This window comes from Phyllostomus hastatus, unplaced genomic scaffold (genome assembly GCF_019186645.2).
Source record: "Phyllostomus hastatus isolate PE091 unplaced genomic scaffold, TTU_PhHast_1.1 phas_scaffold_501, whole genome shotgun sequence".
Lineage (NCBI taxonomy): Eukaryota > Metazoa > Chordata > Mammalia > Chiroptera > Phyllostomidae > Phyllostomus > Phyllostomus hastatus.
This window is the reverse complement of record NW_025334033.1, coordinates 29,915,929-29,929,027: the sequence shown is the minus strand read 5'-3', so window position 1 is coordinate 29,929,027 and position 13,099 is coordinate 29,915,929. Positions and strand designations below refer to the sequence as shown.

Below are 13,099 nucleotides of genomic sequence, written 5' to 3'. Positions count from 1 at the left end.
AATTGGGCCCTCCTGGTGCTGATTCCCGGGTGTGTGGTTTTGTGTATATTCTAGGACCCTGTGGGTCTCTCCAGTGAGAGACCCACTGAGAACTCTCCTGTGAGGCTGGGAGTTTCTCCTGCTGCTGAAACCCCCACTGATTTTTACAGCCAGAGGTTCTGAGGCTTTATTTCCCCATGGTGGAACCCTGGGTTCTGTGGTCTGTCCCACTCCCCAGTTGTTCGTCCCAGTTTATCTATATGCAAATGGGGGACCACCCACTCCACCAGCTGCTGCCTTGCTGTCTGTCCTCCCTGCCCCGCTGCCCATCTCCACTCCTCCTCCCAGTCTGGATGAATGTTTCTTCTTTAACTCCTTGGTTATGAGACTTCCATACAGTTCAATTTTCTGGCAGTTCTGATTATTTTTGTTTTTAAATTTGTAACTGTCCTTCTTTTGGTTGTACAAGGAGGCAAAGTGTATCTACCTACGCCTCCATCTTGGCCGTGAAATATTTTTCTCCCCTCCCAAGATTCATTAGTTTTGAAATGGCTTCATTCTCTACTTTTGTACACTCCTCTCTGCAAATTCATTACTCATTTCTGACCCATACAGGACACAAATGCTGACAATTAAACAGAAGAGGATGTTGCAAGTCAGGATTTGGTTTTCACTGACACACACCATTCTGAGAAATGGCCTAAAATTTTAAAGTAGGATGTAACAAAAGCCAGAGCAAAACATATAGGGGTTATGTTACAGGGTGCAGCCAAGAGGGGGGACCCCAAATGGGCATTTGAAATGGGGTCCAGAACTCAAGGTGTCTAGGAGATTTTAGGATGTCTTCACCCATCCCCCCCCCCCGCCCCCAGACAGGGTGTGGGTTGGGGGAGGGGACAAATGGAGCAGGGCCTTTGAGAGCTGTTTCGCATAGCAACAGCCTTGCAGCTAACCTCTGGCATGGTCATTTAACATATCTATAGCCTTTGGCTGGTCGCTTAGATATGTTAAATAGCTGTGATCATCTCTGAGCCAGGGGAATGGAAGTAACTTCCCCACTAAGATGTGACTGGGGGACAGGTCCCCCAAGTTACAGCACCTGCGTGGAAGCTTGGAGCAGATTGGCTCCATGACATGGGGCCACACCTGCCTAGACTCATGATGGCAGTCCAGTGAAGCTGGAAGGATATGAGTTCTGGCATGTGTAGCCGAGTATGGGAGGAGTTGAAAATGGGGCTGCAGAGGAAAACTGGCGCGGGGATTTAAAACCAGAGGTGGCAGCCATTGAGAGGGAGAACCATGCAGTTGTGGAAGTGCAGAGAGGATCACAGCCATTGTGCAGGGGGAGAACCACGCAGCCTCGACAGAGTGGAGAATCCCATGGCCCTGAGAGAGAAAACCACGCAGCTTTAGCAGAGTGAAGACTCCTGTGGCCCTGAGGGGGAGAACCATGTGGCCTTGACAGAGTGGAGACTCCCACAGCCCTGAGAGAGAGAATCACCATGCGGCTTTAGCAGAGAACTGCCACTCAGCTTTGGCAGAGTGGCGACCCTCCCCCGCCCCCTGCAGCCATTGCGCAGGGGAAGAAGCATGCGGTTTTGGCTGAATGGGGACTCCCGTAGCCCTGGGAGAGAGGACCACATGCCTTTGCCCGAGTGGGGACCCCCACAGCTTTAGAAGGGGGAACCACCACCTGGTTTTAGCAGAGATCCTGGCGACTCAGCTGAGGGTGCCGGGAACCCAGGGAGGTCTCCCAGTCGAGATGGAGGACTAGCTGGGAAGAACCAGAGGACTGCCTGAGCCATGGACTTCTATTTCCTTTCCTGAGATACGGTACTCTGGACTGGGCAAAGGGGGAAGGAAGGAAGGAAGGACTGTGTCTGTTTGTGGGGGTTTTAAAGGGACTTTAGGGTTTTTTGATAAAGACATTAGGTCACTACTTGAAGTTTGTATAGCATTAAATAAACATTTCCTTTCCTTTTCACGAATCTCTGGCATTGAGAGACGTCTTTCCTCTGGCGGCGGACATAACGGACCTGGGGGCTTCTTTCAATAATAGTATATCGTCCCAGGCTCCCCCTTGTGTGCTCTGTAACAGTTACACTAAAGTGCGAGAGAGCAGGGAAGGAAAGAAAACAGGCACGATTAAGGAAAATGCTCACAGGTCCTAGATTCCCTGATCTCTCCTTTCCAATAACCCATAATATTTGGCAGAGCAGCCCTATTTTACAGACACAGAAATTAGGGCTCAAGTGAAGTTTCTTGCCAAAAATCATAAAATAACCTTTCCAATTGAAAGACATGCCTGAACATAGTGTACTTCCCTCTCCAGACTATCTAGGCTCCTTCAGAAGACAAACAGACATGTCACCCACAACAAAGGCAATCAATCCCAGTGGGCAGAAATACAATGTTGTCTACCTTGGATATTCATCATTTGCTATTCATGAAAGGAAAATTATCTGTTCATTTTTTTTAAAGATTGTATTTGTTTATTTTTAGAGGGGAAGGGAGGGAAATAGACAGAGAGAGAGAGAGAAACATCAATGTGCGGTTGCTGGGGGTTATGGCCTGCAACCCAGGCATGTACCCTGGCTGGGAATCGAACTTGGGACACTTTGGTTCCCAGTCCGCGCTCAATCCACTAAGCTACGCCAGCCAGGGCTATCTGTTCATTTTTAAATGGAATGTAGCATCACTGTATTTATGGCAACTCAAGCTGTACCAAAGTAAGACATCGCCATTTGTGCCTGGGTCATGTCTCAACATGATTCTCCACAGAAGTCTGGACAGGTCAAGAGGCCACTCACCAGTCATCACTCACACCTCAAGTTTGGGACAAACTCCTAAGAAAAGCACTAGAAGAACGTGTTTGCCAATTTAAGGACAAATATAAGCCAAAAGGAATGGATATTCCTAGTGTAGTTTACTGAGAAAACCCTCTCCCCACCACACCCACTTTGGAAGAAGTGCTCCTTCCTCACTCCAGCCAGTGCCTCAGGTGGAAACCTAAAAGGACCTGAGGGAACAAACATTCCCCCTCCTCCAACACTTCCCAGCTGCCTCACTTGAAGAGCTAGAGACAATCTCATCTGGAGCCATAATCATCGCTGTGGGTCTGGCAGCTGAAGTAACTCTAGAGAGAATGTGACTCTTATTTCTCAAGAGACCAGCATGCTGGATTCCAGCTACTAATTAGCCACTGTTTCTCTCCATCTGTAAGGTGGGGCAGTCTAGGCAGAGTCCAAAGGAACTGGTCCCCTGGTCAATTCATTGCCACCTTGAAGCTGTCACCACAAGGCCTGGGGGATGAGACAAGTGGGCAAAGGAAGAAGAGGTGCAGTCAAGGCCACCTCCAGAATACTATGGACCAATTTACAGACAAAGGCACCATCAATACACACACACACACACACACACACACACACACACACACACACACACACACGGACACTAGCCAGGGCAGAACCCTGTGTACAACGTCAGGGGCAACCCTGAGTTTCTGCTCTGGGCAGCCCGGCAATACACCAGAAAAAGCCTGGCATGCAGAAGTGCCTTGTAAGGGATGCAGAAGCTACTCAGAAACTCATTACACATGAGTCTGCTACCAACAGCTTGTAAAACAATCACAAAACAAAAACAATCTCAGGCCACTATAGACCTTGCCTATCAGTGCTAACAGCAGCTCTGACTGAAGGGAGAGGAGGACTTCAGACGTTGAAATCTTGGCCATAGCTTAGGACCCAGTTCTTCTGGAGGCTACTGCTGGGATACCTGTGAGGTAATTTGGAGACACCCACCTGTCCCCAAAACTAGGATCCAAAAACATTTTTAAAGTCCCTGAAGAAACTAAATTTCTTTCTGACTTGAGAGCTTCCTATTTTTATAAAACTCTATCCTGAGCAATAAAGAACTCTTCTGGAGTGGATTTCAAGCAGAAAGGCCCCAAAGCACAAGCCACTCCAGCTCTGAAGAATGCCGTTCAGCTTGCTCTAGTTACAGCTAAAGAACCTAGGCCGGCTTTCCTAGTACAGGACAGGCCCAGGCCACTAATTCAACACTGTGCATAAACACCACACGGGCTGCACACTGCTTTATCCAATAAAGGGAAAGAAAAACAAGTTGAGGCATAATTTAACAATGTTCTTGACCATTTATTGATCATCAGCCAGCAATCCCAAGGCAGAAATAATTTATGGGTGAAGTTGTATGAACTCCATATTGATCTGAATCACGTAATGCTCCTCTTTCAGGGTCTTGACCAAAATAAAACCTTGGTAGGTTGATTGGGCTAAGAAGAATGGTGGGCTACCAATGCAAATCACTGCTTTAAAGAGCAGGAAACAGAGCTGTGTCCTAATCTCCACCCCCACCTCCTGCGCAACTTCCCTAACATGTGAGCGAGCACACACACACACACACACACATGCACAACTTTAACTCAGAACCTAACCACGTGGGGTTCAGCTTTGGATGAAGTGGACCTACAACCTCCTGCCATAGTAAGAGGAAGCACTACACAGAAACCTTTGTAGCTAATTTCTTTTAGAGCTCCAGGGTTGCAGGGGAAAACGCTCTCTCCTACCTATGCCTTCATCAAGAACTTAGAGCTGATAAACTTAAAGCTGTGTTTTATGACTAAATTCTAAAGTTTCCTCAGGCAGGGGGGATTCTCTTCCCCTTAACTCAGTGGTTGGGAAGCTTTTTCTGTAAATGACCAGACAGCACATATTTTAGGCTTTGAGGGCCACGAGGTCTCTTTCACAACCTTTGTCATGACAGCACAAAAGCAGCCACAGATGACACTTAAACAAATAAACGTGCCTGTGTCCCAATAAAACTTAATTTACAAACACTGAAATGTGAATTTCACACAATTGCCACAGGTCACAAAATTCTGAAAAACAATTCTTAGCTTGCAGGCCATACTAAAATAGACAGTGGGCCACATTTGGCCTGCAAGCCACCAATTTGCCCGCCCCGCCCTTAAGGGCTCAATTATTGTCTTGATTTGTGTTAGCAGTATTTTTGTCTTTCTGATCCAATGCTTAACAGTATTTATAATGGAAAAAACTTTTTTTTAAAAATTTGCTTGCTTTCAGCATCCATTCCTCCTCCTCCGCATCTTCTAGTAATAGAAGTGTTCTTCTTCATTTGGGATACGCCCCTCCCCCAACAGCAAGTGTTTCTGTTAGGATGTCAACTAGGCCCCATCCATCCGGCCACGGAGGTGGGTCTGTAACCCAGGATGGCCAGCCAGACTACTCTAGTCTCCTGGACACAATGATTGGTCCAGGAGTGGGAGGGCACTCCCATCAGAGTCAGTCAGTGGTCAAGCACTGACCTGGATGCTGGGAGCGTGGGGGAAGCTCTAAGTTCCCATCCAACATGGAGTCACACACCCAAGGCAGTATACGTCACTAGGACCAAGACACACTCACCTAGTTGAGAAAAAGATAAAAGTAGTCCCTAAAAGGCACCTGAAAACAGTTGGTCTCTACCTAAATACCATTTACTTCCTCACAAAAGTCTGTTTTAAGTACAGCTATGCTTAGTTTTGCATCACTGACATATTACTAAAAAGAAATGTTTGTATCAAATTGGTTTGCTTGCTTTTTTGTGAAGGTTCTATGAAAACTTATATTTGAAAGATCCTGTAGTGAATGTATTTTAAAAAACAAAGAATTGCCCCCAGAACAACTTGTGTTATAAGTTATTTTTGTACATTAGTTTTACTTAGAGCAGGGCACACTGAGAGTCACTTTCAACCTAATAATTTAAAGTCCCAAATGTCACCCCTGCACTCTGAAGGGGTGCCAACCTGCCTCAGACACTGAGCAGCAGGGCTCGGTGTCCCTTCATGCTGACACCTGCTTGATGGCTGTGGGAGTGTATGCTGCACAGGCACTGACCCCTGACCTCTGGGAGGTGACCGAGCCCACAGCCCACTCCCCACAGAGGCTTAGAAGGGCCAAATGACCCAGCAGTAGCCCTCTGTGGTAGGTGTGGCCTCGGGGCAGCTGCTGCTCTGCTTGAGTGACCCAGCTTCCCGATCAGGGCAGCCCTGGTCCTTGTCCTACCAAAGTCTGTGGGTTCAGCTTTTCAAAGGATTCTCTGATCTTTCCCAGGATCCTTGCAAGGAGTAAGTTTGGAGAAGCTTACACCAAGTTAGGCTGGTTTCTGTTGCAGATGATCATAAAAACCTGTAGCAATTCCTCTGCTGAGCACCAGCTAACGTTTATGAAGTGTTTACTATGTGTCAAGCACTATTCAAGTGCTTTGTAGGCATTATCTAAAGTAATCCTCACAACCCTTTACGTAGGCTCTATTTTCTCCATTTTCCTGAAGTTTGGAAAAGTTAAATAACCTGCCCAAGTCAAGGTTCAAACCCTGAGCTTTTATTACTGTGAGAGCAGAAAAACTGGCCATAATATTTTGTAGCTCCTCCCAACAACACAGTCTATCATGCTACTCTCTGACTTTTGGCCTGACCACATGGTGTGCTTTAGCCAAGAGGCAGGAATAAACCTGACATAAGCAGGCGCTTACTTGGTGGTTGATACTGGGGTTACCTGCTCTTGCTATTGAAATCCTAAGACAATCATGGAAAGGTAAATGGGCTTCACCCTCCCAGAGGCTGAGTGAAAACATGGGGTGATAGGTCATGCCAACCTGAAAAATTACAGTAGTGAACTGCTGTTGTTCTAAACTACTAAGTTTTAGGGTGGTTTATTAGATAGCTGATCATCATTAAGCTCTCACCAGCAAATCAATAGCATCAATAAGAGTTAGTAAAAATTTGAGGCAGCAAAACCATCTCTTTATTCTTCATCTTTCCTCGTGGACAGAATGAGAAGAATAGAGTTTACATTTAATCAGGAATGAATACACAATCCAGAACAAATAATGCCCCCTTTTTATTACAAAATCTTGTATTACAAAATCATAAGCATGTAATTCTGTAACACAACAATATCCCACTCAAGCACACCATATGGCATTTTAGGTGAAATGTTCAAATTAAAACTATAAATTATTACACCCATTTTATTACCCTACCAACCCACTCAAGCAGGCCTTATTTCTGCCTGACCCTGTACATAGAACAGAGGCAGAGCTTACGGGGAGCAAGGACACCTAAAGACAGAGGCAGGAGGCTCACTCCCTCTCATTCTCACCCTAACTCGGGTTTCCAGGAATCATCACTTCATTGCGCTTCTTGCTCAGGAATTAAGTTGTGCAAGACCAGGCCTTACAGCAAATTCTTTCAGAACTTCTGGAGAAGACCCACAAACAGCAGGAGTCTGAAAAACTGAGCAGCCAGGCCAGCCCGCACACGCAGAGCTCACTGGGGCATTAGTCCTTCCAGTGACTTCTCCTTTTTTGGCTGGGCAAGCAGTGAACTCTGCACCAAAGACACCTATCCAGAGACCTGTCTAGTTCACTAAGCACTCTTTAAGCCAAAGAGCAATAACTGGTGAATCCAGAAAAGAAATTCCTAGGAAAGTGGGAGCAGCACTTAGGCTGAAGGAGAAACCAAGCTTGTTATTCCAGGAATAAGCTGAAACCTTCCTCTCTCCAGAATGAAAATATGAGTTAGACTCAGAACTTTCTGTCAAAGCCAGAGAGAAGGCACATGGTAGGGGGGAAAAAAACAACATAGGACTAGCTTAATGACTATGTTAAGAGTGGAAGACATGGGTTCTTAGCCCAGTTTCACTGTTGATTCCTGTGTGCTCTGACTAATAACTCTTTAAAAGAGAAGCTATTTTCTGCAATTATGTTAGGGACCGGGGATACAAAGGCACATGAGACATGTTTCCAAATTTAAAGAAACTCAAAGACTAGTGAGGAACCTATAAACTCTGTGAGCTTTGTTTCCACATGTGTAAAATAAGAAGAACATACCTATTTCACAAGGTTGTCATGAACAATAAATGAGTTAAGTAGCATAAACATAATACAGCACTTGGTACATAACAGGTCCTCAACAAATAATGATTACTATTTATTACAATAAGAATGAAATGGATACTGTGCCAAAGGAATACAGTTGTAGCATACTTAATCCATTCTGGGTAGGGGATAGTTCATGGGAAAACCTCTCAGAAGAAATGTCTCAGCTAAATAATATTATTACTAACACCTAAAAATTTTTAATGACTTAAGAGGGAGAATAATTCTCACAAATATGTAAAATAAAAGTATGTAATTTGCAATTATTCCTCGCTGGCAAGAATTATCCTCATTCTACAGATGAATGAATAATTCAGAGAGTTCATATACCCTTTATATAACTGAGTCAGGATTCGAACTTCAACTGGCTGATTCCCCAGCCTCTGTGCTGTACTTAAAGGATGAGCAGACTCGGTCTAGCAAAGGTATTAGTTGGAGGAGGGTGGGTGGGGATGTGGAAGGAAGTACTCCCTGGAAAAGCAGTAGTAAGAGCAAAGGTGAGGCTCACACAAAGGTACAGCTCATGAAAGGAATTTAATCTCACTTGTCTCAATTTCCTCACAAATTACATAAAGGAATAAGAAAGGCAATTAGCATTTGTTAGGACCTTCTATATGCAAAACTTTACCAGTTGCTTCCTTTTGTAGTATCCTCAATCCTCACAGCAACCTAGGAGTTGGCATGAGGATTCCATTTTATAGAGGAAGTAACTGCTTTACTCTACCAGATCCCTCTAACACTGGGTTAGATCATGGGTTTCTGTCGGTGAGATTACATGCCAATCACAGCCTTGGAACATAGCCCCATGCTTAAGAAATGTTCATCCTTCCTCTCCTTTCACCTGCTTCTATTTCCTAGAAATTAATATACTAAAATATTCTAACACGGAACTCAGATCTTAGACACAGATAAAGGGCCACAAACTCTTGGAAAACTGCTTTCCCTTTATGGAACGCTTAAGCCATAACATACCTCCTACTGACAATGTTAATTATCAGAGGTAAGAGGACAAAATGGTAATTAGCCAGTGCAGTTAGAAAGCAGAAGGCTTTCAGTATTTCTGCATTTTAAGTGTATAATTTGATACATTTTGAAAAAAATGTACAATCTGTGAACCCACCACCAAATTCAACATTTAATATTTTGATTACTCCCAGAAAGTCCCCTCTGCTACCCCCACACAACCATCCCTGCCCTCAAGACCCCCAGGCAATCACTGGTTTACTGTCACTGTGGACTGCCTCTGTCTGTCCGGGAATTTTACATACACGGATCATAAAATATGTACTCTTCTGTGTCAGGCCTCCTTCACTTAGCACGTTTTTGAAATTCATCCAAGTTGAGTTTACCAAGAGTTCTTTTATATGGTTGAGCTGTTTTCTGTTGTTTGAATATGTCAAAATTTGTTTACCCATGCATCTGGTGATAAACATTTTGGTTGTTTCTAGTATGGGTATATTAGGAATAAAGATGTTATGAACATTTACACACAAGCCTTTGTGTAAACAATGTTTTCATTTCTCTTAAGTCAATAGTGAAAAGTGGGGGTGATGAATTCCATGGTTGAACTGTTAAAGAAGCTACCAAACTGCTTTCTAAAGCGGCTGTCCCTTTCCCTGGCTGCTTTTAAGAATCTCTATCACTAGTTTTCAGCAACTTGACTTTTTTTTTTCCCTTTTGTTTTTTTACAGCTTTATTGGTGTATAATTTTAATAAAAGAAATCCATATATTTATAGTATTATCATTTAATGAATATATATGACCATCACCACAATCAAGATTATAAACACATCTACCACCCAAACGTTTCCTCCTCCCTTGTAATTCTTCCCTTCCTCCCCTTTCCCTCATTCCCCCTGTAACTACCCATTTGCATTTTGTCACTACAAATGAGTTTGCAATTTCTAGGATTATATAATAGAATCACATAGTATGTGCTTTTTGTCTGATTCTTTCACTCAGCATCATTTTAAGATTCATCCATATTGTTCCATGTATCAATGATTTATTCTTTTTTATTGCTAAATAGTATGCTATTTATGGACATAACACCATTTGTTTATCCATTCAACTGTTGATGGACATTTGGGTTGTTTCTAGTGTTTGGCTATTACAGATAAAACTACCATGAACATTCAGGTACAAGTCCCTGACTGGACTTACACTTTCATTTCTTTAGGGTAAATCCTGGAAATGAGATGGCTGAATGTATGGTAGGTTCATGCTTAACATTTATGAAATTGATAAGCTGTTTCCCAATATAATTGTACCATTTTACATTCAGACCAACAGTTTCTAAGAGTGCCAGTTACTCTATATCCTTAATAATATATAGTCAGTCTCTTTAAAATCTGGGTATTTTCTAATGTAGTTAAAACCATGGTCTCACTAGGGTTTTAATTTATATTTCTCCAATCACTAATGATGCTGAATATCCTTTCATCTGTTTACTTGCCATTCACATACCTTTAGTAAAGTTTCTGTTCATATCTTTCCCCATTTTGAAATTGGGCTGTTTATACTTTTATTTTTAAGTTGTAAGAGGTCTTTATATATTCTAGATAAAGTCCTTTGACAGATATGTTTTGTCAATATTTTTCTCCGTCTGTGGCTTGTCTTCATTTTTGTCACAGTGTCTTTTGAAAAGCAAATGTTTTTAATTTAGATGAAGTTCAATTTACTGATTTTTCTTTGATAGTCTGCACCTTTCATGTCCCATTTAAAAACTCATTGTTACAACACAGGTTGCTAAGAGTCTCCTATGCTTTCCTTTAGAAGTTTTATAGTTTTAAGTCTTACAGTTAGACTTATGATCTGAGAGTTTTTACATGATGTAATAAAGGTTCCATTTTGTGCATAGGATATCCAATTGTTCTAGCACCATACGTTGAAAAGATTATTCTTCCCCTACTGAACTACCTTGTGATGTCTGTCATAATTGACTATATGTGTGTATTTCTCAACTCTTCTCTCTGTTCTATTTGACCTATTACTTTTAGCTTTACACCTATGTAACACTCTGTTACTGTAGCTTTGTAACAAATCTTGAAATCAGGTAGTGTAAGTTTCACAACTTTTTTTTTTTTCAAAGTTCTTCTGGCTATTCTACATCCTTTGCATTTCCATATATATACATTCAGACACAACTTGTCATTTCTATGAAAAAGAAGGCTGCTGGATTTTCAAATTGACGGCCCTAGATCTAAAGCAAAACTGGGGCCTTAACAACACTAATGGTGGTGGTGGTTGTGCAACAATATAAAACGGATTTAATGCCAGTGAACTGTACACTTACACCTGGTTAAAGTGGTCAATTTTATGTATATTTTACCACGACCTGAAAAATTTTAACTAAAAAAAGCAATGCCTTAAACTATTTAAAAGTTTAGAACTTATCGCCTAATATATGATCACTCATACATTGGCCAGTCAATCCCACCAGCCTGCTTCCGTCCACTCCACTCCTCCTCAGCCTTCCCTGCCTCTGCCTGCCTCTGCTATCACACCGTGGCTGAAGGGACATGGTCTCTTGCACTTTCCATTTTTATTCAGCTTTTTTTGTTTTTTAATAAACTTTATTGAGGTATAATTTATATATTATAACATACAGCCACTTCAATGGAAAGTTTGACTTTTGATAAAGGCATATACCCAAGTAACTACCACTACAATCAAAATACATTTCTATCACCCCAAAAGTTACCTCGTATCCCTTATTTTTTAATCTTCACCTGAAGAAGAGAGAAAGACGAGAGGTAGAAGGAGAGACATTGATGTGAAAGAAACATTGACTGGTTGCCTCCCCTATGTACCCCAACAGGGGACTGACCTCATACCCTAGGTATGTGCCCTGACTAGGAATCGAACCCACAATCTTTCAGTGCATGAGGACCATGCTCCATCTAACCAAGCCACAGTGGCCAAGGCCCCTCACTTTTGGGAACTGCCCTGCCTGGTTTCAGAAGCTGTAAGCCCCCATGGCTAAGGCTGAGTAAAAAGACCTTGGGACCAGAAGCCACTAAGCAGACAAAGCTTATCTTCCTCTGCCCCCTTTACTTCAACCTGCTTTGCCCCAGGCGGATGACTGGCTAGCCAATGATGAATAAGATTCCTCAAGGAAGGGAGGACCTAAGACAGGCTCTGTCACCATGGGGCCCTCAGGGAAGGATTTGGGGGACTACAGAAAAAAGGAGATGATAGACCCTCACTCCTCGGCTTTGACATAGCCTGAGTATTCATTCTGTCTGTAAAAAGTCTCCTAATCTCTTGGCTGCCTTACTTCCCCTGCCTGACTTAAGCCTGAGACAATGCCAGAGGCGGTTGTGACCCTGTCCAGGAATGGGCGGGTTTCCAGGGCGATCAGGCCTAAGAAGGAATGCATAAAATCCTGTGAAACCTGCTTTGCTAAGAATACCCTCAATTTAAATGGTAAGAGTCCAAGCATAAAATGAGTTTGTTTCCCAAAGTTCCATGGCCCTTTGGCATCACTCTATCGGATCCTGACTCAGAATGAGCCCTCATAGTTCTTTGAATGTTATCTATTGTTTGATCATGACTGCCTGACAATGATTGAACTCTAAATATACACCCTGTATTCCTATGCAAAATACACCCAATAAAAGCCTATTGAGGAACAAGCTCAAGGCCCTTCTCCTTTGAGAGATCAGCCACCTTTCCTCCCCAAGCAGATCATGTCTTGGTAGACTTATTCTCAACCATGTTGGTCAGGGTGGGGGGGGGGGGGGGGCGGGACGGGATGAAGAGGGGTAGGGGAGCTCTGCTGGACAAAGCTTCCCCCCCCACTTCACATCTCTTTAAAGTTATCCTTTAAACCCCCAGGCAACCACTGATCTACTTTCTGTCATAAATTTGTTGTTTTCTCTAGAATTTTATATAAATGGAAACAGTTTATACTATTTTGTGTTGGGTTTCTTTCATACAGCATAAATGTTTTTAAGGCTAATCACAGTGACATGTATCAGTAGCTTATTTGTTTTCATTGCACTGCTGAACAGTGTTTATTGTATGGAGATGCTACAATTTATCTCTTTGCCTGTTGAAGAACATTTTAATTGTTTCTACAATGACTGTAGTTGCTTTAAGCATTTGCACAGGAGTGTATGTGGACATATGTTCAAATATCTTGTCAGAGTGGTATGGTCA

The 13,099-nt window shown here is 42.9% G+C and overlaps 1 protein-coding gene across 2 annotated transcripts in view; it reads right to left on the bottom strand.

Moving 5' to 3' along the window:
* Positions 1 to 13,099, bottom strand: part of MAP2K1 (mitogen-activated protein kinase kinase 1) — a 78,309-nt gene that overhangs the window by 18,265 nt on the left and 46,945 nt on the right. The gene's annotated exons all lie outside the window — the stretch shown is intronic.